Raw genomic sequence first — 27,540 nt, 5'->3', positions numbered from 1 at the left:
ATGTATCTTTTTCCAGTGGCTTCCATTGTAACTGGAAAAGCGATTCCACCTAAAATTCTGACACGAGGAGATAATTCAGTTAGAAGTCAGGCTTCATAGATGGAAAGCTTTGAGGAGATAGTTCAGTTAGAAGTCAGGCTTCATAGACGGAAAGCTTTGAGGAGATAGTTCAGTTAGAAGTCAGGCTTCATAGACGGAAAGCTTTGAGGAGATAGTTCAGTTAGAAGTCAGGCTTCATAGACGGAAAGCTTTGAGGAGATAATTCAGTTAGAAGTCAGGCTTCATAGACGGGGGAATGAGGAACCCCACCGCTGTCTAACCACAGCGCACATGTCCTCTCCCATGACCCTCCTCATTCGGCTTTATCCTCTCTTCCCTCCTCTATACCTTCAGGATGTTGCAGTGTTCCCGGTGCAAAAAAACACACACACTGCCATTGTAATAGCAAACACTTTTTCTTTTCTGGCTCTATTTACATCTAACTCACATTAGTGGAAACTTGAACGATGTGTATTTGAAATATTAATAACTAATATCAGCCCAAACCTGACAAAGACATTATAAGAAATAAACTATCTTTCCCGAATATAGATACAAAAAAAAAAAAAAACCAACTTTAACAAATGTTAGCGAAGAAAAGCAATGATCAAGTGAGTTTATCCCAGGAAAGGGAGGTTGCTTAAGTGTTCAAAAATCAATCAGTATAACTTACCATATTAACAGAATGAAGGAGAAAGAGGGGATTATTTCAAGAGATGCAGAAAAAGCATTTGGAAAAATTGAACACTTATTTAAACAACTCTCAGGAAACCAGGAATAAAGAGGGATTCTCAACCTGATGAAAGTCATCTATGAAAAACCCAGCTGATGAAATGCTTGAAAGTGAAATGCTGCAAAGCTTTGCTCCTAAGATAAGGAAAGGCGGTATCTGCTCTCAGCACTTCTGGCCAAGATTCACCTGGCGTGCCAACCTGTGCTGTGAGACAAGTACAGCTCACGAGGGCAGGAAAGAAGTGAACCTATTCCTGTTTGCAAATGGCTTGACTCTGTGCCTAGAAAGTACTGATGAATGAAAAAACTACAGAATTCAGTCATAATGGACATAACACAGATATGCAAAAAACTGGAGTTATAGACTATCAGTGAACAAATGGAAACAAGTGAAAAATGTACAGCAATACTATTTATCAAAACCCCAAATACTTAGAAACAGGCTTACTGAATGATGCTGAAGATCTGTCTACTAAAATATTTCTTAGAGAAATAGGAATACCCTAAATGAATAGAGGGGTAGACCATGTTCATGGATTGGGAAATGCACGTTGTCACATTGTCAGTTCCCTGAAAATGGAAAGGAGTTGCCCAAGTAATTCCAATAATAATCCCAACAGGCTTTTGTAGAAATTGGCAAGATGTTCTTAAAATTCTGAGTAGAAATGCAAAGAACCCAGAGGGGTTCAAACAGCCTTGAACAAAGTTGGAAGACTTGAGCCTTTGTAATCATGATGATGAAACGTTGGAAGCAACCTGAATAATACCTAAGAGAATGGATAAACAATGTGTTGTATGTCCATTCAGTGGAATACTGTGCAGCAATAAAAAGAAATAAAATACCTGTATACATAACAACTTAGGTGATTCTCATAGATGTTATGCTGAGTGAAAGAAGCTGAACACAGAGGAGTGTAAGCGCTCTCATTTTTACGATGTTCTGAAAGATGCAGAACTAATCCATGGGAAATAATTTGGAAGGCTAGTTTCCTGGAGAGAACTGAGTAGGTTAACTAGGGAAAAACAGAACTTTCTGGAATGATGATTAAAAAAACTGTATCCTGATAGGGGTGTAGTTTAATGACTGTACTTATTATATGTTAAATAGGTTGGGATTTGTGTGACTCCATGTATATAAATTTCAGCTCCAAAAGGGGTACAGTTGGAGGGTGGGCGGAACAGAGAGCAGGACAAGCAGGATGTTTATGGGTGTGGAAGCTGGCTTGTAGGTGCATGGCACTTACTGTGCTAACTCTGTTTTACTTCATGTATGTTTGAGATTCTCCATAATAAAACTGGTTTTTAAGTTAGCACATTATGTAAGAAATAATGCAAGATAAAACATTTTAGCAAGGCTTCACTTTATGTACAAAATTTAAAATAATGTGTCTCCCCCAAAATATTTTTGTTTCCAGAGTCACTGGTTTGCATCTGGTGGGCTGATCCGTGTCCCTGTCTTTGAGCCTTTGTCCCTTATGGTGCCCTCGATAGGTGAATAATTACACTGTGCCCGTCTCCTTTGCCAGGTACCTCTGAACAGAGGTGGTGTCTGGGAAGGATTTGGGAGATAGCTGTGTTGCTTTCTTAACATCCGCTGTTACTTGACGTCTTTCCCAGAGGCAAGAGCACCTTCTCCCTGCACATTCACTGCCATGGGGGTGCACCAGCCTGCGAGAGGGCAATTACGTAATGTCCAAACAGCTTCTAGGCTCTTCCAGGTAGTTCTCGGGGAAGAATATAAACTTCTGAACACTATGCTGAAAAAATAAAGTCAGTGTAAAAGGTAGGTACATCTTTCATTTCCCAACACCCCAAAATAACATGCCAGCAAGAAGAGTGGGGGAAAGTGGGCTGAGTGCAACACCCCCAGTGTGGCTGTAAACCACAGAGGTGTGGGTTTATGGAGCGGAGACCCCGCTGTCCCTGCCCACTATGCCGTGCATCTCCCCACAGGCAGCATCGGTCACTCGCCGCGAGTGGTGGGGAATGCCCATGGGAGCCAACTCAAAGCACCACTCCCAGCACAGGCCCAGCCTCTCCTCATCAGGTTTCTGACTTTGGTAAACGGTTTCATCCATGACCTCTTCTATGTAATTGGTGAATTTTAAATGGGCACCCTATGTTCCTTCTTCTTTTTTTTTTTTTTTTTACAATGTCAAGAAAAGTTCTGTGGGCTTACAGTATTAATACAACCTACCATTGTGTTGAATCATTTTACTTTTAAAAGGCTGTCCTTTGAATTTTTTTACACTTACGGTACTATTTCCAAATTGAACCCTAATATTGATATAGTTGACTAAATCAGGAATCAAATTGCCAACATTCGTTGGATGATAGAGAAAGCAAGGGAATTTCAGGAAAAAATCTACTTCTGCTTCAGTGACTACACTAAAGCCTTTGACTGCGTAGATCACAACAAACTGGAAAATTCTTAAAGAGATGGGAATACGAGACCACCTTACCTGTCTCCTGAGAACCTGTATGCAGGTCAAGAAGTGACAGTTAGAACCAGACATGGAACGACTGACTGGTTCAGAATTGGGAAAAGAGCACAAGGAGGCCGTTTATGTCACCCTGCTTGTTTAACTTCTGTGCAGAGCACATCATGCTAAACGCTAGGCAGGATGAATCCCAAGCTGGAATCAAGCTGGGATTGGTTCAACCCCAACCTCAGATAGGCAGATGATACCATTCTAATGGCAGTGAAGAGGAACTAATGAGCCCCTTGATGGGGGTGAAAGAGGAGAGTGAAAAAGCTGGCTTAAAACATTCAAAAACCTAAAATCATGGCACCCGGTCCCATCACTTCATGGCAACTAGAGGAGGAAAAAGTGGAAGCAGTGACAGATTTTATTTTCTTGGGCTCTAAAATCACTGAAGACAGTGACTGCAGCCATAAAAGTAAGATGCTTGCTTCTTGGAAGAAAAGTTACGCCAAACCTAGACAGCATATTAAAAAACAGATCACTTTGCCAACAAAAGTTCATATAGTCAAAGCTATGGTTTTTCCAGTAATCATGTACAGATGTGAGACCATAAAGAAAGCTGAGCACTGAAAAATTGATGCTTTCAAATTGTGATGCTGGAGGAGACTCTTCAGACTCCCTTGGACTGCAAGGAGATCAAACCAGTCCATCCTAAAGGAAATCAGTCCTGAATATCCATTGGAAGGACTGATGCTGAAGCTTGAATAATCTGACCACCTGATGTAAAGAGCCAACTCACTGGAAAAGACCCAGCTGCTGGAAAAGATTGAGGGCAGGAGAAGAAAGGAATGATAGAGGGTGAGATGGTTGGATGGCATCACCAATTCAATGGAAGTGAGTTTAAGCAAACTCCAGGAGATAGTGAAGAACAGTTAAGCCTCGTGTGCTGCAGTCCCTGGGGTCAGAGTCAGATATAACTTTGTAACTGAACAACAATAATGTGTGTGTGTGTACATACACACACACACACACACACACACACACACACAGAATCCCTGATGGCTCAGATGGTAAAGAATTCACCTGCAATGCCAGAGACTCGGGTTCAACCCCTGGGTTGGAAAGATCCCCTACAGGAAGGTATGGCAACCCACTCTAGTATTCTTGCCTGGAGAATCCCCGTGGACAGAGGAGCCTGGCAGGCTACAGTCCCTGGAGTTGCAAAAAGTTGGTCACGACTGAGCAATTAAGTACAACACACACACACATATATATACATACACACACACACACACACATGCACACACACACACACACATATATACATACACACGTGCATACATAATATTCATAATGCATTCCTCCCAGATAAATGTACAAGGATATAACTGTGTAGACACTTGTAGTTTTCCAAAGTGTTGTACCATATTACACAAATAGATTCAAGGGATTAGATCTGATAGAGTGCCTGAAGAACTGTGGATGGAGGTTTGTGACATTGTACAGGAGGCAGTGATCAAGACCGTGCCCAAGAAAAAGAAGTGCAGAAGGCAAAATGGTTGTCTGACGAGGCCTTACAAATAGCTGAGAAAAGAAGAATAGCTAAAGGCAAAGGAGAAGAAGAAAGATTTACCCATCTGAATGCAGAGTTCCAAAGAATATCAAGAAGACATAAGAAAGCCTTCCTCAGTGATCAGTGCAAAGAAATAGAGGAAAACAATAGAATGGGAAAGAATAGAGATCTCGTCAAGAAAACTAGAGGTGCAACGGGAACATTTCATACAAAGATGAGCACAATAAAGGACAGGAGTGGTATGGACCTAGCAGAAGCAGAAGCTATTAAGAGGTGGCAAGAATACACAGAAGAACTATGCAAAACAAGATCTTCATGACCCAGATAACCACGATGGTGTGATCAGTCACCTAGAGCCAGACATACTGGAATGCGAAGTCAAGTGGGCCTTAGGAAGCACCACGACAAACAAAGCTAGTGGAGGTGATGGGATTCCAGTTGAGCTATTTCAGATCCTAAAAGAGGATGCTGTGAAAGTGCTGCACTCAGTATGTCAACAGATTTGGAAAACTCAGCAGTGGCCATAGAACTGGAAAAGGTCAGTTTTCATTCCAATCCCAAAGAAAGGCAATGCCAAAGAATGCTCAAACTACCACACAATTGCACTCATCTCACATGCTAGTAAAGTAATGCTCAAAATTCTCCAAGCCAGGCTTCAGCAATACGTGAACTGTGAACTTCTAGATGTTCAAGCTGGATAGAGGAACCAGAGATCAAATTGCCAACATCCGTTGGATAATCAAGAAAGCAAGAGAGTTCCAGAAAAACATCTGCTTCATTGACTACTCCAAAGCCTTTGACTGTGTGGATCACAACAAACTGGAAAATTCTGGAAGAGATGGGAATACCAGACCACTTGACCTGCCTCTTGAGAAACCTATATGCAGATCAGGAAGCAACAGTTAGAACTGGACATGGAACAACAGACTGGTTCCAAATAGGAAAAGGAGTACATCAAGGCTCTATATTGTTACCCTGCTTATTTAACTTCTATGCAGAGTACATCATGAGAAATGCTGGGCTGGAAGAAGCACAAGCTGGAATCAAGATTGCTGGGAGAAATATCAATAACCTCAGATATGAAGATGACACCGCCCTTATGGCAGAAAGTGAAGAGGAACTAAAAAGCCTCTTGATGAAAGTGAAAGAGGAGAGTGAAAAAGTTGGCTTAAAGCTCAACATTCAGAAAACGAAGATCATGGCATCTGGTCCCATCACTTCATGGGAAATAGATGGGGAAACAATGGAAACAGTGAGAGACTTTTTTTTTTTTTTTGGCTCCAAAATCACTGCAGATGGTGACTGCAGTCATTAAAAGACACTCCTTGGAAGAAAAGCTTTGACCAACCTAGACAGCATATTAAAAAGCAGAGACATTACTTTGCCAACAAAATTCCATATAGTCAAAGCTATGGTTTTTCCAGTAGTCACGTATGGATGTGAGAGCTGGACTATAAAGAAAGCTGAGCATCAAAGAATTGATGCTTTTGATCTGTGGTGTTGGAGAAGACTCTTGAGAGTCCCTTGGACTGCAAGAAGATCAAACCAGTTTATTTCCTAAAGGATATCAGTCCTGAATATTCATTGGAAGGACTGATGCTGAAGCTGAAACTCCAATGCTTTGGCTGCATGATGCAAAGAACCAACTCATTGGAAAAGACCCTGATGCTGGGAAAGATTGAAGGCAGGAAGAGAAGGGATCGACATAAGAAGAGATGGTTGGATGACATCACTGACACGATGGACGTGAGTTTGAGTAAGCTCCAGGAGTCGTGATGGACAGGGAGGGCTGGCGTGCTGCAGTCCATGGGGTCACAAAGTCGGACATGACTGAGCAACTGAACTGAACTGGGGCTGTCATTCTTTATAATCCTGCCGGTAAGTGTGTGTGGGGTGAAATCTCACAGTGGTTTTACTTTGACTTCCTGGTCTGCATCTTGAGTTTTCATTTTCTTAGCCATGCCTTTTGCTGTTTAAGCAAGAGATCTATTACAGAGTATTAAGTAGCTGCAGAGTTGTTGGAAGGAAGTTCGAGGGCTGAGCTCCCAGTAACAGCTCGGGCACATGGGAACCCGGCCTGGTAGAGTAGCTGCAGCCCAAGCCATGTTGCTTGTGTCTCCTTCCAGAAGCTTCCAGTGATGTTTCCAGTGATGCTATTTTGGCATAACTTTAGACTTAAAAAACAGTTGCGAAGATAGTACAGAGTTTCCATATGCCATTGACCAGGATCCAGTTTGCTATAAGTGCATAATGTTAAGTTTCCCGTAATGTTAATAGTGGTACAGTTGTCAAAACTGACATTGGTAAATACTATTAAGTGAGTTACAGACTTGACTTGGGCCTGCCCGGCTCCCCCACGAGTGTTCCTCTTCTGATCAAGAATCCAATCCAGACGCCACGTTTCCATTTACTCACTACATCTCCTTAGCCGCCTCCGGTTTTCGACAGTTTCTCACTCTTTCCTTTTCTTTCGTGACCTTGACTCAATTAACATTTTAGTTTGTCCTTGAATTTCACACACTTGAAAATTTTACTAACTTATCCTGGTGGTTTTCTTTTAGGTTATTTAGGACTTTTTCCATATATAATCATGTCATCTGTGGAGAAGGAAAGACTTTTACTTCTCTCCTTTTTTATGCGTTTCGTTTCTTTTGCTTATCTTTTCTCACTGGTTATGACCTCCAGTCAAGTGAATAAAAGTGAGAAAAGAAGCCTTCTTGCCGTGGCCCCATCTTGGGGAGAAGTCACTCAGGTCGCTGCCACTGAGCATGACGTTAGCTGTAGGTTTCTCAGAGATGCCTTTTATCATTGAGGAATTTCCTTCCATTCCTTGTTTGCTGAGAGTTTTCACAGTGAATGATTTGAATTTATCAAATGCTTTTCCTGTACTTACTGAGATTTATTCGATGGTTGTTCTCCTTACTCTGCTAATGTGGTGAATTACAGGTGATCTTCAAATGTTTAAATTACCTTGCATTCCTAGAACAAACTCGGTCATGATGTATTCTCTTATGTTACCAATTTAATTTGCTAATATTTTCTGAATGATTTTTGTGTCTCTGGTCGAGAAAGACGCTGGCTTTCAGTTTTCTTCCCTCTTTCGTTTTCTTGAGTTTTGGTGTCAGGTTGATGCTGCGCTTATAACGTGTTGGAAAATGGTGGCACTTTCTTCTCTGAAAGAATTGATATGAAATTTGTCTTATTTCTCCTTCAAGTGTTTTGTAGAGTTTACCAGCAAAGCCCTCTTGCGCCTGGAGTTTTCGCTGTGAGAGATCTCTGATTACAGATGCAGCTTTAAACTGATGTGAGGCTGTTTACCTTTTCTATTTGTTTTGTGTCAGTTTTGTATTTCGAGGAACTTTTCCATTTTCTCTAAGTCATTAAGTTTGGGGCATAATGAACTTCGCAGTAGCCCTTCAGCAGCTCCTTAATGTGCAGTGTCTTTTCTTCACTCCTGGTATTAGTATTTCATGTTCCTTTTTGGTTTTTTCTTCATCAGTCATGTTAGATATTGGGCTTCCCGGGTAGCTCAGATGGTAAAGAACCTGCCTGCGATGCAGGAGACACTGGTTTGGTTCCTGGGTTGGGAGGTTCCGCTGGAAAAGAAAATGGCACCCCACTCCAGTGCTCTTGCCTGGAGAACGCCATGGACAGACGACCCCACCCCAGTGCTCTTGCCTGGAGAACGCCACGGACAGACGACCTGGCCAGTCCACTCCACGGGGTCGTAAAGAGTCGGACACGACTGAGTGACCAAGCGTGAGTGCTGGACGTGACTCTCTTCTATGACTGCTGAAGAAGTTGTCTGGAGATTTGGTGGCTGAAAACAAGTGTTGTTAAGTCGCTTCAGTCACGTCCGACTCTTTGTGGCCCTACGGACTGTAGACCCCCAGGCACCTCTGTCCACGGGATTCTCCAGACAAGAATACTGGAGTGGGTTGCCGTGCCCTCCTCCAAGGGATCTTCCCGACCCAGGGATCAAACCTGCATCTCCTGAAACTCCCGCATTGCAGGCAGTTTCTTTCCCACTGGGCCACCAGGGAAGCCCCAAACAATAGGAATTTATTGTTTCCCACTTTCCCGTAGGCTGGCTGGTTACTTCCTCTACTGTGGCCTCTGCCCCCAGCCCACGGCTGCAGTTCGCTGGCAGGAAGTCAGGTTGGAACACGAGTTAGCCTTGCTCACATGCTTCGTGCTTGGTCCTGGCCATTGACTGAAGCACCTCAGTTCTTAGTCATGTGGCTTCTCTTCCTCCTGTAGGTCAGACGAGCTTCCTGGTCTCAGGCAGTACTCCAGGAGGGCAGAGCAGGAGTCCTAAGGCCACCTGAAGCCTAAGCTCAGAATGCACACGGTATCACTTCTGCCACGTTCTACTGACCAAGCCAAGATCCCCAGAGGAGCACCGATTTAACACAGTTGAGAAATGTATGGGCGCCATGGCAGAGTTTCATTTGCACAGCGGCTTGTCTTCCGTGAAGGAAGAGTTTGTGTCCATGAAACAGTCTGTCACAAATTACTTATTTTCTTCCCACCTGTGGTGTATTACTTCTCCCATCCCAGAATACTGAAAAGGCATATTCCAAGTTGGGCAACAGACTCATAGTCTAGGCCCTCATCATCTGCATCAGGTCCATCTAGATATAAGTACAGAGCTTCCCCGGTATGACCCCTCTTGATCCACAGATCTGCAAGCTAACAAAACAAGTTACCCCACAGAGCCAGGATGCCCACGACAGTCACTCCCATAAAAAAGAGGAGGAACATGAGACAGGGAAATGCCCAGTCCTTCCCAGTTCTGAGACCAGACGGGCCAAGTTGTCAGAGCCCCTACTCTGGGAGTAGGAGCTGTTCCTTAAATGAGGCCACTTTCTGCCCCCGTAGGGGCTTCTTCTCTCCAGTGTCCTCTTGCTCTGCTCTCTCCTGCTTCTTTCCATCAACATGACCTGCATTTGCAGATCAGCCACTTCCTCTGTCTTCTTGCTGCTCATAGGAATCTAGAGACCCAGAATCACGTTTTCATTTTGAGTGGGGTCAGCACCCCCTCCCTTAATCCAGCTGGCAGTGCTCTTGTTAATATAATTCTCTTAAAAATTTTGTAGGTCTCCTATGAATCTTACAGGAGCTTTCTCTATGCCCCCCCCCCCCCGAAAGTCACAACTATAATTCTTTTCAAGGCAAACCTCTCTCTGCTTTGGCTGTGTCAGGATTCTGTGAGACAACACCCCTCAGATTTTCAGAAGCCCTTTTTTTCTTGTTGAGAGGGTCTATAAGACACTTCTTTGAATCTGGCTAATGTTTAGACTCATACCCTCGATTCAGTATTTACTGTGAAGCCATTTGTTAATTTAGAAATATTTTGCTGACATTGGATCTGGAAGTGCTTTTGCTTTCTACGTGCTGCTCTCTGGCTGTCCGGGCCCCCGGTGCTGTGCGGGCTTTCTCTAGCTGTGGCCAGCAGAGCTCTTTCTCGTTGCGGTGCCTGGGCTCCTTGAGGCAGCTTCTCTTATCGTGGAGCACGGGCTCCCGGCATGTGGCTTCAGTACGTGTGGCTAATGGGCTTAGTTGCTCTGCAGAATGTGGAATCTTCCTGGAGCAGGGATCAAACCTGTGTCCCCTGAAGTGGCAGGCAGCTTCTTAACCACCAGACCACCATGGAAGTCCTGTTTGGGGATTTAAAGCTTATCCCTACATTCTATGTCTTATCCTATTCAGCTATAGGAAGCTAATTAACACTTTAAACAGCCTACCTAGCAATACTTTAATGTGTATTTGTATATAGTATAGTGAAGTCACTCAGTCATGTCCGACTCTTTGCAACCCCATGGACTGTAGCCTACCAGGCTTCTCCATCCATGGGACTCTCCAGGCAAGAATACTGGAGTGGGTTACCATTTTCTTCTCCAGGGGATCTTCCCGACCCAGGGATAAAACCTGGGTCTCCCGCATTGAAGGCAGACACTTTAACCTCTGAGCCACCAGGGAAGCCCCAGGTGCTTTAAATACATTTCTGTTCTCCAAGTCAACTTCTCCTGATGGTGCTACCCCCTCTTCTGACACCACCTGATACAAATCACTCTTTCTCCAGCTCTGACAGTCATCCCTCACAGCTCAGCCAACTCTCCTAAAAGTCCCCTGAATACCTTTCCAGCCTCCACCTGCTGCCTAAAATCAGTGCTTCCTGTTCCAGGCTTTTGTTACATCAGCTCCCTCCCAATTCCAGATGTTAATTCCCATTTTAGGCTTTACCGTGTAACAAGCCACCCAAACACTTAAAGCAGCTGTGATCTGCTATTTCACGTGTTTCTGTGGGTTGACTGGGCTCTTCTTACTCATGTGATACATTAAGCTCAAGGGTCCTTGGGGTAGGGGGCCCAGGATGGCCCGACTTGTGTCCAGCCGTTGGCTGCTCCTGTGGACGGGGTGCCTCCATTCTCCCCTGTGCCCCCGGGTGCCCAAGGCTCCCTCATGAGGGGGCCTCGGGTCCGTGTGTCCAAAGGGCAAAGCGGACGACGCACCAGCTGGAGGCTGGCGCTCCTGGGCTCACAGAGCCTCCTTCAGTCCTGTCGCCGGTCCAAGGATCCCAGGGTGATGGCTCAAAGAGAAGGGGACGCGGACCCCACGGCTCTCAGGCAGTCGTGGCAAACTCACGTCTCCGAGGAATGCGGGAAGTGCCTGCAGGCCAGGTGTTTCTCAGCTGCCTGGTTTTCCAGGACCTGGAGGACCTCCACGTCCGCTCCTCTTCACATGCTCAGCCTCCCTCTCTGGGTCCATCACAGAGCATAGTGAGGAAGGTCGCTTCTTGGAGGGGAGCCTCTTCCCTGTGTGAGCCTCAGGATGGTGACAACTCCTGAAAGTGCAGTTCTGCCCGGGGACTGCCCGGCCGTCTGCCCTCTGGGATCTCAGGTCATGGGGTGGCAGCGGCCAGTTTCGGGAACGAGTGTGTGCTCATCTCCATCGACCAGTGGCTTGCTGGCTCTCAGCCCTCTCTCCATGACCCCCATGCCCCCAGGCCCTCCTTTCCCTTCTCTTCTGAAGGGGACTATGTGATCTCAGACGAATGTGTCCTTCAGGGCCCCTTCCCCAAAGTGGAGCTTCAAATGGAGGCTGGGCAGAGTCGCTGGCCCACAGGCCTTGAAGCCCCAGCCTGGCCCTACAGCGATGGAAGCCCCGTGTGGACCCCAGACTCAGCCCGGGGCACCCGTCCCCGAGGCCCCGCTTGCTCTGCACACACAAGATGGGGGGCCCCAGGTGCCAGAGGCCCCACTCAGGAGCCACAGGGCCAGGCCTGGCCGGTCAGCGTCAACTGTTTGGTCTACAGACTCTGCACCACCCACAGTGCATCCTACTTCCTCCTTCCACTCCCAACTCTTTCCCCACGTGTTACCAGAGGCAGGGAAGGGTGAGTGGACAGCTTTGTTCAGGGGCTTCTCTGCCTCCGAGGGCTTGCCCCCCAGGGCCTATGAAGCTGTTTACGGGCCTCCATGGGGGAGATGCTCCCAAGAACAAAAGAAGATCACTTTTAATGTTGGTCTTTGTCAAGTTGACCAACCTAGACAGCTATTAAAAAGCAGAGACATTACTCTGTCAACAAAGGTCCATCTAGGCAAGGCTGTGTTTTTTGCAGTAGTCATGTATGGATGTGAGAGTTGGACTATAAAGAAAGCTGAGCGCCAAAGAATTGATGCTTTTGAACTGTGGTGTTGGAGAAGATTCTTCAGAGTCTCTTGGACTGCAAGGAGATCCAACCAGTCCATTCTAAAGGAGATCAGTCCTGGATGTTCATTGGAAGGATTGATGTTGAAACTGAAACTCCAGTACTTTGGCCACCTGATGGGAAGAGCTGACTCATCTGAAAAGACCCTGGTGCTGGGAAAGATTGAGGGCAAGAGGAGAAGGGGACAACAGAGGGTGAGATGGTTGGATGGTATCACCAACTCGATGGACATGGGTTTGGGTGAACTCCGGGAGTTGGTGATGGACAGGGAGGCCTGGCGTGCTGCGGTTTATGGGGTCACAGAGTCAGACATGACTGAGCGACTGAACTGAACTTGTCAAGTTTGCTGTCAGCCAAAGGTGAAGCAGACTCAGCATCCGTGTTCATTGATGAGGCTGCAGGTGAGACTCGTGGGAGCTGGTTGCCTGAGCCTTGAGCCAAGGGGCTAACGTCCGAAACCTGCAGTGCAGAGAGACGTGAGCCCTTTGCCCACCCCACGCCCGCTCCGGGAGCGCCTTCAAGTGGGCAGTCGTGGGCCTGACCCCTTCAGCGGCGGTGCTGCTGTCTATGGGCTCCGAACCCACGTGGCCACACGGAGACGACTGAGGCAGAGCTGGTCCCTGTGTCTCCAGGAGGATCCGTGGGTTCCTCTGGCCCAGCAGCCCAGGGGGAGAGCTGCCGTGCAAACATGGAGCTTTCTTCAAAAGCATCAATGTCTGAAAAGACAGAGGCGCTGAGAACGTTTCAGATGAAAGGAGACTAACTAGGGCGTCCGACTGCCGCCCGGCTCCTGGACCGGGTCCTAGAGCAGGGGCGATGGGGGTGGGCATTGCCGAGCTGGCCGAGTAACGCGTCCTCACTGCTGAGACGCACCCTGAGGGTCTGGGCTGAACGCCCTCCCCGTGCCCCTCCCAAGAGGCGCCGAGAAAACGGCAGGAGGTCGGTCCGGGCGAGGGGTAGTGGGTGTGTGCTGCGTGCTTCTGTCCTGGAAGTCCGAAACTGGTTCCAGGTAGAAAGGTTTTAGAAGATGGTTTTGTTTTCTGAGGGCCTGGGTGTCGAGCGAGCGCCCAGGGCAGCCTGTGGGGTCTGGGGTGGGACCCCAGGGCAGGCAGCTGTGGGGAAGGGCAGTGGCCCCCAGGAGGCTGGTGGCTGAGGGGCTCGGGGTGCCACCCCCCTGTGAGTCTGCAGACCCCCCGCAGCCATTCCCTGAAGGCCCGCCGTCTGCTGCCAGTGTACAGACACTAACGTCTTAATTTGGGTTTTCCTGTGAGGCAGCGGCCGGCTACAGAACAGAGGGGCAGAGTGTCTGCCTTAAGCATTGGGAGCTGGGCGGGCTGAGGACCTGTGGTCTCTCCCCGTTTGCTCCGAAGCCCTGAGCCGCCCTCCGCATTTGGATTGATTCTCCTCGTTGGGCCCGTCTTCAATTTGGTCTCAGGCACTTTCCGATAAGTGCATGAAGTGCTCTGGGGCTCCAGAGAGGCTCTAAAGAAATCAATATGCGTTCATCACCATCGCGGTGCAGACGGGAGCCGGCGTCCCCCGAGTCAGGCCCCCCCGCCCCGGCCCCGGCATGGCTCCCTAGGCGGCCCCCCCAGGCGGCCTCCCCGCGGGCGGCCCCCCCAGGCGGCCTCCCCGCGGGCGGCCCCCCCAGGCGGCCTCCCCGCGGGCGGCAGCAGCTCCATCTCCGTGAGGCCAGTGTCACCACCTCAGGGCCTCACGGTGGGCAGCAGGGCTCCAGCCCTCCAGCTCCTCTCTCAGGACAGGAATCACAGCCCTTCTCTTGCCGGCGGGGTGTCCAGGTGAGAGCCCCGGGACCTGGCCCACCTCCCGGGGGCTTGGCTTGCTGTCCGGTGGGGCGGGGGGTGCACACCCCCCAGGATTCCAGCCCCGCGGTGGTCTCCTGCGTCTGTCTCGCAGGGTCCTGCCTACCTGGGTAGTCTCTGGCTCGTTCTGAGAAAGGACGGGAGTCACGTGTGGAAACAAGACTAGTCTCAATCATGCCACGCTCGAGCATTTGCAGAGCCCCTGTGTGGATGCTGCTCACCTCTGGGAGCTCGCAGTCACTCCTTGAGGCCCCAGGTCTGAGTGCCGAGCACTGCGCCCCGCCCCGAGCAGCCAGGCGCATCCGTCCGCCTGGGGGCTGCCGGGGGCACCGAGGGAGGGAGCCCCTCGCCTTAAACGGGCATCAGGGCAGGGCGGTGAGCTCCCGCCCCGTCCGCTTGTCAGAGTGGAGAGCGGACGGCGCTGTGCGTGCCCTGGCTTTTTCCTCCAGGTCCCTGCAGGGCTTTCCCGGCAGGAATGGTGTTGATGATGTTGTGACTCAGTGACACTGACCCGGCCACGGTCCCCCTGCAGACTCACACTGGCTGGAGAGCGTGGCCCCCCTTGTGCCCCGCACCCCCCGTCCATCTCCATCACCGGCCCCCATGCCACGGCCCGAGTCCCCCCAACTCCATCTCAGCTGGGCTCTGCCACCCAGTTTGGGTGGTTAATGGCCCAGGAGGAAAAGGTTGGCGTCCCGGCCTCCCCAGGACTCCAGCCCGCCCCCCAGGACCCAGCCGGACCCCTATGCAGCCCCCAGCTGGTGCTCCCCTCAAAGGCCATCTCTTCCTGCCCTTCAGTTCCAGGCGGCGGGGAGGACACAGTGCCTCCTGACATCCCCGGGACACCCCGTAATGGGCGGCATCCAGGTAGGTCCCCTGGGGGTCACCCCTGGGGTGGCAGAGGCCAGTGATCCAGGTAACTGGGGACAAAGGGAGCTTATTCTGACCCTGAGGAGGGCTTCTTGAAGAACAGGCCCTGCCCTGTAAATAAACAGCAGGCCAGACCCTGGTGAGCACAGGTGCAGTGCGCTCGGCTCCCGCGACCTACAACCTCTGACCTCTGACCTGTGAGTAAGTGCGACCCATATCTGTGGCTTCGGGAGGGCCAGGTTATGGGATGCTATTGACGAGGCATTTATAAATGTTTGATCTTCACATTAAAAATATGGGCCAGAACCATTAGTCGCTGACAATAAAAAAGCTTTCTCAAGAATAGGAGGACAGGTTCAGATCAGGCTCCGTGACTATAGGCTGGGAACATGTAAATGTGTGCTGTTTACAAGGCAGTCACGGCTCCGACCTGCAGCCTGTCGGTTCCTCAGCGTCTGCACAGTCCAGACTGTTCATACAAAACAAAATGGATGGTTTATTTATGTCTGCTGCCATTAAGAATGGAGGAGAAAAGTTCAGCCCAGGATAAAAAGCTTAAATCTTGATTTTTTTTTTTCCCCTACCCCCTCTCAAAAAAAATGGATTCCTTGCCTTGTAAATTATCCAGCCCTTGTCCTTGGGTTGGCAGCTACTTCGGGCTGGTACGGACATTGCATAATCTTAAATATTGATTCCTGTTTGACTAAAAAAAAAAAAATCAAGTCCAAGTGCACCAGGCCCACCATCCACGTGGCCGGGAAATTGCCTTGGCCGTAGCTCACTTCTGATGGCTGCTAGCCTTCTTGACAGTAAGATCCATTCTGATTAGGAAAGTTCTAGGAAAACAAAAGCAATGGTCGGAATCACTGTCTCCATCCCAGCTGGCGCTGGCTTGGCTCCTGCCCACATCTGCCTCTCGACACCCCCCAGGATGGAGCAAACCCTGAGTGCCCCAAACTCCGTCGTCCCCTCCCGCGTGGGGCTCCCCCGCGTGGGGTCAGAGCAGCCCCACCCCAGGGCTCTGCACACGGTGGGAGGGGAGAGGGGTGTGTGCTCACCCCCAGAGGCTGAGCGTGTGCAGACCTGGAGCAGAGGAGTCATCTCCTCTTAGAAGGAAAGTATGTCTCACAAGGCAAAGCTCCATGGTGTGGTGTTTGCAGCTGGGCCCCCAGGGCCCCAGACACCACGATCATTAGGGCTCGGGCTTTAGGAGAATGAAGAGGCTGGTCGTTGTGTGAGTCCATTAGGGGTAAAGATGACCCCCTCTCAGCCCTCCCGCCGCACTGGCCCCTGAGCGCGGGCGGGGAGGCTGCAGGCATCACCCGCGAACGCGCTCCTCCCGACGCACCGATGCCACTGCCACGACTACACGTGGAAGGAAAGCCGGGCCGTGAAGTGTGGCTCCCGTCTGGCAACCTGTGGTCGTTTCATGAAACGCAATTAATTTTTCCAGTTCTCTGCGGCTGCAAGCCTCATTGTCTGTTACCTAAGCGGTCGGCTCTGGGTGCCTGCCAGGGCCGTCAGAGGCGGGACACCTGTTGACAGATGGCTTCCGTCTGATGCTCCAGAGGGCTTCCTGTGACGTCTTCTAGCTCCTCCGGCTGTCAGCGGAGTCACATTGAGCACGTGCACTTGTGATGGAGTTCTGTGCTCAGGTGGGGCCCTTAGCGTTTATAACAGCAGAACATCCTGTTGGCCGCTTTCCAGGGTCCAGAACGACTTGGGCTTTGCAGGTGTCTCGTGTATTTGTGTCCCTGCCTCTGTCCAAGCCCCCACCCCTAATATCTCCAGTAACCCCGGCAGAAATGCCTTTCCTGATGTTCTGTGCTTCCTAAGCAGCTCTGTAACTGCCTCGTGAGAAGCTTACTTTTGTCAAGGAGATGCTTTCATTGTTTGGTTGCTAAGTCATGCCTGACCCTTTGCAACCCCATGGACTGCAGCACGCCAGGCCTCCCTGTCCATCACCAACTCCCAGAGTTCACCCAAACTCATGTCCATCGAGTCGGTGATGCCATCCAACCATCTCATCCTCTGTCGCCCCCTTCTCCTGCCATCAGTCATTCCCAGTGTCAGGGTCTTTTCCAGTGAGTCAGCTCTTCGCATCAGGTAGAGATACCTTACCGGCCCATAAAAACTGAAAAAAGAAATTAATTTAATTTCTTTGCTTTTCTCTGTTTCCCTGCACAGATCAGACCTCGGCAAGAAGTGGCCGAAAGCCACCCAAGGTCCCAGAGAAGCTGCCCAGTGCCCCTAACACGTCGCAGGGGTGTGGCATGTTACAGGGGTCCCAGGGGCCAGGCCTAGCTTATCCTTCAGGCTGCCCCTGCCGGGGTGATGCTGTCTCCATCTTGGAGGTGGGGGTCTCGTCTCAGGGTTTCCTAGGGCCCCGGCTCTTCCCCGGACCCTGACCAGGTCCTGTGACCTTAAACCCCAGCCATGCCTGGACCTGTCCCTGCTCTTCAGAAGTGCTGGGCTCGGAGTCTGGCTTGTGGAGGAATTGGGGGGGATCTGTATGGACCGAGCCCCCACCCCTCCACTGAGTGCCCCAGGACTCAGTGCCGAGGGCGGGTTTCGGGTGTTTTCCATTCACTGCACTGGAGCTCCTCCTGTGCCCTGAGCTCCCGCCAGGTCTGGGCCTCTTCCAGGCTAGGCTGGCCTCCCTCGTCTGAGAAGCTTTAGCCCCTCGGTGCAGACGGACATGAGGCCTGGCTGGTGCTGGTGGCACCCCTGTGTGGGGGATGGAGGTGCCATGGCCACTCGGAAGAGTCGCAACACCTCACAGACCCGAGCTTTCTCTCACCACCCAATTCAGCAGTCATGCTCTTTGGTTTCTACCCACAGAGCTGAAAATGCGTGTCAACACAGAAACCTGCCTCAGCACCCTATGGCAGCTTTATCCGCAGCTGCCGAAACTCAGAAGCAACCAGGATGACCTGGAACAGATGGCTGAGGCAACTGTGGTGCATGCAGACGATGGAGTAGTACTCAGCCCTGGAAAGAAATGAGCCATCGAGCCACAAGAAGACAGGTAGGGAACCTAAGTGCATGTTGTCAGACTGGACGGAAGCCATCTGTAAAGGCTGCTTCTGGTCTGCTTCCGCCTGTGTGACCCTCTGGCCTTCATGTGGCGTTCACCCGCTTGGTGTGGCCTGCTTCCCAGGCCTTATTGAAGGGAGACGGGCAGAGGCGGGTCAGCATGGCCTCCTCAAGGCCCACTCGCCTTGTTGAAGCTCCTCTGAGGCTGTATCTCCCTTTGGACTATTACTGCCTAAACCAGTTCACAGCAAATGCTGGTCTGGGAAAATCAGGCATGAATGGCCACACAGAAGGGAAGATATGCTGGACAGACCCACTCTGCAGAATGTGCTGTTTGAGCTTGGCGCCCTGCCTGTGGCCGAGCCTGGCACCCTGACCATGGTGGCAAAGACTGCCATCCAGCCTAGCTCCAAACCAGCTACCCAGGAGCAGCCCCATGCCCGGGGAAGGAGCTGTCACCTTGATGTTGAAAAGGAGGCCAGGTGCCGTCTCCCGCCTGGGCAGCTGTCCAAGTGCAGAGACCTCCTGCAAGTAGGTGTCAGACAGCAGCCGTGGGACCACTACCCAGAAGGCTCTGCTGCGGGGGACAGGGGAGCGCTCAAAGCACAAGGATAAAATACACACGAATTCTGCTTGTAAATCTTGGGATGCAAACTATCATCTGACGCAAAGCCCCAGAAACCATAAAAGAAAAAGATTGACCTACAGGTGCCCAGAAGCAGGGATGCGGCTGAGGAGAAACCCAAAGCTAAGCTGATGAAAGCAATAGAATGGGAAACACCAGAGATCTCTTCAAGAAAATTAGAGATCCCAAGGGGACATTTCATGCAAAGATGGGCTCAATAAAGGACAGAAACAATACGGACCTAACAGAAGCAGAAGATATTAAGAAGAGGTGGCAAGAACACACAGAAGAACTGTACAAAAAAGATCTTAATGACCCGGATAACCACAATGATGTGATCACTCACCTACAGCCAGACACCCTGGAGTGTGGAGTCAAGTGGGCCTTAAGAAGCATCACTATGAACAAAGCTAGCGGAGGTGATGGAATTCCAGTTGAGCTATTTCAAGTCCTAGAAGATGATACTGTGAAAGGGCTGCACTCAATATGCCAGCAAATTTGGAAAGCTCCGCAGTGGCCACAAAACTGGAAAAGGTCAGTTTTCATTCCCATCCCAGAAAAAGGCAATGCCAAAGAATGTTCAAACAACCGCATAATTTGCAACCTGAAAAGTGAAATTGGAAGTTGCTCAGTCGTGTCGGACCCTTTATGACCCCATGGACTATACAGTCCATGGGATTCTCCAGGCCAGAGTACTAGAGTGGGTAGCCTTTCCCTTCTCCAGGGGATTTGCCCAACCCAGGGATCGAACCCAGGTCTCCCACATTGCAGGCGGATTCTTTACCAGCTGAGCCACAAGGGAAACTCAAGAATACTGAAATAGGTAGCCTATCCCTTCTCCAGTGGATCTTCCCAACCCAGGAATCAAACCAGGGTCTCCTGCATTGCAGGCAGATTCTTTGCCAACTGAGCTGTCAAGAGAGGGGTGTGTGTTTGTGTGTGTATGTGTGTTTATATGTTAGAGTCACTCAGTCATGTCTGACTCTTTAAGACCCTATGGACTGTAGCCCTGCAGACTCCTCTGTCCAGGGAATTCTCCAGGCAAGAATACTGGGGTGGGTAGCCATTCCCTTCTCCAGGGGATCTTCCTGACCCAGGGATGGAACCTGAGTCTCCTGCATTGCAGGCAGATTCGTTACCATCTGAGCCACAGGGAAGTCCCAGGGAAGCTATAAATAGACAAAAGCAGTAACAGCATCATATACAAAGGGCTCTTACAAGTTAATAAGAAAAAGGCAAACAACCCAATAGAAGATACAAGCAAATGCTATCAACAGACACTTCACAGAAGAAATACAAATCGTGCATAAGCATATGAAAATATACTAAGCCTACTAGCAATTAAGAATGCCAGTTAAAGCAGTAAGATACCATGGTCACCAATTATATTAGCAAAAATGGTGACTAATAACAACTCACCTGGATTATAGGTTTTATAGAATATAAGTCTCTGGAGCAGGAAACGTTCATCTCTGATTCGCAGCTGTATTCCCAGCGTGAAGAACAGTGCCAGGCACCTAACAGGCACTCAATGAATTTTTTAAAATTTAATTTGCTAAAATATACGTAACATGTGCCATGTTGACCATTGCCAAGGGTACAGCTCAGCGGGAGTCAGCATTCACATCACTGCACAGCACTCACCACCACCCGTCTCCAGGCTTCATCCTGCAAAGCTGGTGCTTCATCCTTGTTAAACAGCGACTGTCTCCTGCCTCCCCAGCCCCTGGCACCACCAGTCAACTTTCTGTTTCTATAAATTTGACTCTTCTGGGTTCCTGATAGAAGTGGAATCATAAACTATTTATCCTTTATGACAATGTGCCCTGCATACTCAGCCGTGTCCAACTCTTGGTGACCCCATGAACTGTAGCTCACCAGACTCCTGTCTGTGGACTTCTCCAGGCAAGAACACTGGAGCAGGTTGCCATTTCCTTCTCCAGGGGATCTTCCTGACCCAAGGTTTGAACCCACATCTCCTGCATTGGCAGGTGGATTCTTTATTACTGGGAAGCCCTTTTATGACAATAAATTAATTGCAAAGGGATGAATTATTTATTATGAATGGAGGTATGGTGAAATGTGTATTTTCTTGTTTTCATTTTTGCAGTTTTATTGAGACACAACTGACATATGATGTTGTATAAGTTTGTGTATAACCATGATTTGATGTATGTGTATGTTGTGAAATATTACAATAAGTTTAGTTAACATCTGTCACTTCACATAATTAAAAACAATATTTTTTCCTTTTGATGAGAATGTTTAAAATCTACTCCCTTAACAGCTTTCAAATATACAAAACAATATTGTTGGGAATTCCTGGGTGAGCCAATGGTTAGGACCCCTTGCTTCTACTGCAGGGGAAAAAAAGGTATTATTGGCCATAGTCAGCATATTATATATTATGTCCTGAGAACTCACTTATCTTACAACTTATAAAAAGGAAGTTTGTACCATAGGACCGCCTTCATCCAGTTCCCCAAGTCCTCTGGCAACCACAAATCTGATCTGTATCTGTGCGTCTGGTCACATATCAGGAGACCGTGTTTGTCCTTCTCTCTCTGACCTGTCATCTCACTTAGCATAATGCCCTCAAGGTCCATCCATATTGTCACAAGTGGCAGAATTTCCTTATTTTTATGACAGAATAGTTGCATTATTCTATTGTATATTTATACTGGAATACTGTAATGAAATACTAGTATTCCATGGCCTGGATATAGACCTATCTATCAGATCTGATCCCTTGAATATATTTCTCACTTCCACTGTATAATCATAAGGGATTTGATTTAGGTCATACCTGAAGGCTCTAGTGGTTTTCCCTACTTTCTTCAATTTAAGTCTGAATTTGGCAATAAGGAGTTCATGATCTGAGCCACAGTCGGCTCCCGGTCTTGTTTTTATTGAATGTATAGAGCGACTCCATCTTTGGCTGCAAAGAATACAATCAGTCTGATTTCGGTGTTGACCATCTGGTGATGTCCATGTGTAGAGTCTTCTCTTGTGTTGTTGGAAGAGGGTGTTTGCTATGACCAGTGCATTCTCTTGGCAAAACTCTGTTAGCCTTTGCCCTGCTTCGTTTTGTTCTCCAAGGCCAAACTTCCCCTGTTACTCCAGGTATCTCTTGACTTCCTACTTTTGCACTCCAGTCCCCTATGATGCAAAGGTCATCTTTTTTAGGTGTTAGTTCTAGGAGATCTTATAAGTCTTCATGGAATCGTTCAACTTCAGCTTCTTCAACATAACTGGTTGGGGCATAGACTTGGATCACTTACCTGAAGAACCATGGACAGAGGCTTGTAACGTTATGTACTGGAGACCATGACAAAACCATCCCCAAGAAGAAGAAGAAATCCAAAAAGGCAAGGTGCTTGCCTGAGGAGGCCTTACAAATAGCTGAGAAAAGAAGAGAAGCTAAAGGCAAAGGAGAAAAGGAAAGCTATACCCATCTGAATGCAGAGTTTCAAAGAATATCAAGAGAGATAAGAAAGTCTTCCTACGGGAACAATGCAAAGAAACAGAAGAAAACAACAGTGTGGGAAAGACTAGGATCTCTTCAAGAAAATTAGAGATACCATGGGAGCATTTCATGCAAAGATGGGATTACATTGAACCTGTAGAAAGCTTTGTGTAGTATGAACATTTTAACAGTATTAAGTCTTCCAATTCATGAACACAGGATATTTTCTTGTATATGTCTTCTTCACTGTCTCTCATCAATAATAATTTTCAGGGTAGAAATCTTTCACCTCCTTGGTTTCATTTATGCCTATGTATTTTATTGATTTTGATGCTATTGTAAATGGGATTATTTATCTTTCAGATAATCGTTAGTGTGCAGAAATGCTAATTTTTGTTTGTTGATTTTGTTTTCTACAATTTTCCAGATTTGTTGATTAGATCTATCAGTTTTGGGGGTGGGGTCTTAGGGTTTCCTATACACAGAATCATGTCATCTGAAATAGCACATTTTACTTCTTTTTCCCAATTCTGCCGCCTTTTTCTTTTTCTTCCCCAATTGCTCTGACTGGGGCTTCCAGTGATAGGTGTTTTCTTCTGTTTTGGTGATTGAGAGTATTTGGCAAAACCTATCCAAATTTAAAGTCCATTTGAAAAAAAATACCAGTGGGGTTGCTGAGTGCTCCGTCATCGCAGATGCTGCCTAGAATGTGCGCCAGTTACACCCCCACCAGCAGCGCGTGAGCGGGCTACCTCTGATAATGATCTGATATTATCACTGACACAACACCATTCTGGTGGAGGTATCACCTTGTGGTTTAATTTTCAGATTTATGTTCAGTGATGCCATGCAACCATCTCGTCCTCTGCTGCCCCTTCTCCTGCCCTCAATCTTTCCCAGCATCAGGGTCTTTTCCAAAGAATCAACTCTTTGCATCAGTTGGCCAAAGTATTAGAGTATCAGCTTCAGCATCAGTCCTTCCAGTGAATATTCAGGGCTGATCTCCTTCAGGATTGACTGGTTGTATCTCCTTGCAGTCCAAGGGGCTCTCAAGAATCTTCCCCAGCACTGCAGTTCAAAAGCATTAACTTTTCAGACCTCAGCTTTCTTTACAGTCCAACTCTCACATCCATATATGACTACTGGAAAAACCATAGCTTTGGCTAGATGGAACTTTGTCAGCAAAGTAATGTCTCTGCTTTTTAATATGCTGTCTAGGTTTGTCATAGCTTTTCTTCCAAGGAGCAAATGTATTTTAATCTGCAGTGATTTTGGAACCCAAGAAAGTAAAATCTGTCACTGCTTCCACTGTTTCCCCATCTGTTTGCCATGAAGTGATGGGACCGGGTGCCATGACCTTAGATTTTTTAATGTTTTAAGCCAGCTTTTTCACTGTCCTCTTTCATCCTCATCAAGAGACTTCTCAGTTCCTCTTTACTTTCTACTATTAGAGTGGTGTCATCTACATAACTGAGGTTGTTGACATTTCTCCCGGCAATCTTGATTCCAGCTTGTGATTCATCCAGCACGGCGTTTTGCATGATGTACTCTGCATAAAAGTTAAGAAGGCAAGGGGACAATATATAGAGCCTTGACATGCTCCTTTCCCAATTCTGAACAGTCTGTTGTTCCATGTCCAGTTCTAACCGTTGCTCCTTGACCCACATAGTTTTCTTGGGAGACAGGTAAGGTGGTCTGGCATCCCGTGTTGAAGAATTTTCCACAGTTTGTGATCCAGACAGTTAAACACTTAGTCAGTGAAACAGAAGTAGATGTTTCTCTGGAATTCCCTTGCTTTCTCTATGATCCAATGAGTGTTTAACATCTTTTTTACATTTATCAGCCATGTGAATATCTGGGTTTTTTGTGCATTGCCTTTGCAAGTCTTTTTCCATCTTTCTATTAAGTTATGTGCTTTTACTCAATGATATTCTTTATATTCTTGTATTATATTTTTGTCGATTGTGTATCTTGTAAATATCTTCTTGCACACTGTGGCTTGCCTTTTTATTCTCAAAGGTATCATTTTGAAGAAAAGAATTTAACTTTAGGTAGTGAAATGTATCGGTTTTTTAATTTTATGGCTGAAGCTTTTGTGTCGTTCAGTATCTTTGCCTGTCACACGTTACAGACACTCTCCTGTGTTTAATCTGGCAGCACTGTGGTCTGTCTTGCACGTTTAACTTCAGGTCTCTGTAGAGCTGATTTCTGTGTGGTGTGTGAGGTCGGGGTCAGCTGGGCAGCCCTGGGCCACATGCTGGCCCGGTTTCCCTTGTCACACGTGTGCTTCTGTCTCTGGACATTTGGTCTGTCCTTACGCCATAATTACTACCATTCCAAAGTAACCCTGAGAGCTGGCGGACTTCCCTGGCGGCTAAGATGGTAGAGAATCTGTCTACAGTATGGGAGACCGGGGTTCAGTCCCTGGGGCAGGATGATCCCCTGGAGGAGGGCATGGCAGCCCACTCCAGTATTCTTGCCTGGAGAATCCCATGGACACAGGAGTCTCACAGGCTACAGTCCAGGGGTTGCAAAGAGTCGGACACAACTGAGCGACTTAACACTGAGAGCTGGTAGTCTAAGCTTCTCCAAGATTACCTGATAATCCTTGGCCTTTTGCATGTCCATGTAAATTTTATAATCAGCTTTTTAGTTTCCGCAAAAGTAAACCTGCTGATATCTTTATTGTGTTTGGGGAGAATTTACCTCTTTCTAGGATAGTTTTTGTAACCCATGAATATGATATACCTCTATAATTATTTAGACCTTTTAATCTTTTCTCAATTATGTTTTGTGGTTTTCAGTTTACCAGGTTTAAGCAACTTTAAAAAAATAACATCTTTAAATTGTTTTCACTGTATACGTTTTGTTGCTATAGCATTGTTTTCAGTAGCAAAGAATAGGAAACTTATCAGGGCTGGTTGAATAGATGTGCTTCCATCTCTACTAAGTAGAGTTCTCTAAGCCCTCTGGAAGGAATGAGGTGGTTCCCCATGTATGGTCAGGGAAGACTATTGAGGAAATGTGATGCAGAGCAATAGAGAAATCATGACCCATGCTGTTTGTTTTTTTCTCAAGCTATATGGAAATGTCTGTTTCTAAAGTCCTTAAAACAAGGTTTAAAAAGACTGACAGCCAATTGGTAAGAATGAGTCTGCTTTGCAAGAGCAGAGGTTTAGGCAGAGCTGGGATGAAGGAGGATTAACCCTGTCTTCCCCAATCCATGTTCATTGCTTTTATTTTTACAATAAGCCTGGATTACAAGAAAGCAAGAAAACTGGATTATTATCTGCTTAATGCCTATGTCATGTTGGCCCAGGACCTGGCCCACAGTGAGGCCTGCAAATTCTGGAGCTAGTTGGGCCCAGGGAGGTTGTTGGTCTAAGTCAGGAGTTCTCTTCTCCTCGTTCTGTTACTTTGAAAAGTGTATACTACAAACGAACACAAAACCTGTACGCTGTGGAGCAAAACTGTAGCAGATCATGAAAAAAACCTGAATTCTCAATGGGCTGACGTGGACTCAGACTGTGTCCCAAGCATGGTGCGTGCTTGGGACAGCATAGACACAGGTGCCTCCGCCCAGGGCCGTTTGTCTTTTCTGGCATGGGACCCCTGGGTCAGCCTGGCGAAGCCCCCACACCCTTTCTCGGAGCAGTGGCCTGGTTTGTGTCTTTAGGCTGGGCTGGGTCTTGGTGGCTGGGCACGGACCGTCTCCAGCTGTGGCGAGAGGGGCCGCCAGCCCTCGTGGAGTGCAGGCTTCTCATGGTGATGGCTTCTCCTGCCGTGGAGCACGGGCTCAGCAGTTGTGCTGCTCGGGCTTAGTTGCTCCATGGCACGTGGAATCTTCCTGGACCAGGGATCGAACTCATGGCCCCTGCATTGGAGGGGAGATTCTCACCCACTGGACCACCACAGAAGTCCAGAACAGTGTTTTTAATGCATAAAATACAAAGGATTACAAAGAAAATTAATTATACTGAATAGTTATTGAAACTTTAAAAAATCCCGTTTCTGGTGCTACTCCATAAGTGCTTCCTCAGTATTGATGCATTAAATAAAATCTGACAGTGGGACTTCTCGTCACCAGAATTCTGGAGTCGTGGCAACCATTGACAGCCTTAAAATCTCTGCAGAAAGACCCTGGAACTCCTGAAACTACTGTGGTTTATTGTCTATATTCATTCCTGGAGGGAAAAGCTAAACCTTGTGGAAGTTAGTGAAAGTATTAAAGATGTGGTTTGTTTCCCATTCAAGTTCCTGGGCCCCCGCCATGGTGCACAGTGCAGTGAAGAATACTGTTTCCTTGAAAGTTTGGATTTCAAAAGCTGGGGCGCAAGGGATGAAGCAGGAATCCAAAAAGATGAGCACCGCCCCCCAAGGCTTGTGAACTGGTGGGAGGCAGTCCACAGCTAACTAATTAAAGCTTCGCTCGTGGCTCAGGGGTAAAGAATCCGCCTGCAGTGCAGGAGACCTGGGTTCGCTCCCTGGGTCGGGAAGATCCCCTGGAGGAGGGCATGGCAACCCACTCCAGCATTCTTGCCTAGAGAATCCCACGGACAGAGGAGCCTGGCGGGCTGCAGTCCACGGGGTCACACAGAGTCGGACGCGCCTGAGACCAAGCACAGGACAGCACGTACTTTAGTAAACGGTGCAAACTCCGGGGAGGATGACAGGAAAGGGAGAGGAGAGGTGCGTGTGTGGTGGTTGCAGTGGGGTCTTAGTTTCAGGCGGGGCTGGCGGGGACGCCCCTCCAAGGGTGGGGGCCAAGAGCTTGGGGGGGGCGTAGAGCAGGTGTTTTGCAGAAGAGCGTTCCGGGAGAGAGGGCCACGAGTGTGATGCCCCAGCAAGAGTGTGCGTGCAGGGGCTGCCTGCCCAGGCAGGGTCGCCAGTGCCCTGGGGCTTGGGCAGCGGGGTGTGGTGGGGTGACGCGGCTGACTGCGTGTCCCCGCAGCCCCGAGGGGCCCCGGAGGGCTGCGGTGCGGGCGGTCCGCCCTCTGTTGTGAAGGGCCCGCTGGCAGCTGTGCTGAGGATCAGCAGGACTGGAGAGGAGGTTGCAGGGCTGCTTCAGGGGCTGCGTCTTGAGCCGGGGGTGCCGGTGCGTCTCAGACCCTGCGGCCGTAGTGGGATCCCCTGAGATTCCTGATACCCAGCTCGAGGAGACGAGTTTTAAACAGATTTAAGAAACAGGGCTGTGAGGTTTAAAAAGTAGGGCTGAGCCTTCTGGAATGGTTTGAAA

This window comes from Bos indicus x Bos taurus, chromosome 26, assembly GCF_003369695.1.
Source record: "Bos indicus x Bos taurus breed Angus x Brahman F1 hybrid chromosome 26, Bos_hybrid_MaternalHap_v2.0, whole genome shotgun sequence".
NCBI lineage: Eukaryota > Metazoa > Chordata > Mammalia > Artiodactyla > Bovidae > Bos > Bos indicus x Bos taurus.
Note: the sequence above shows the minus strand (reverse complement) of the source record.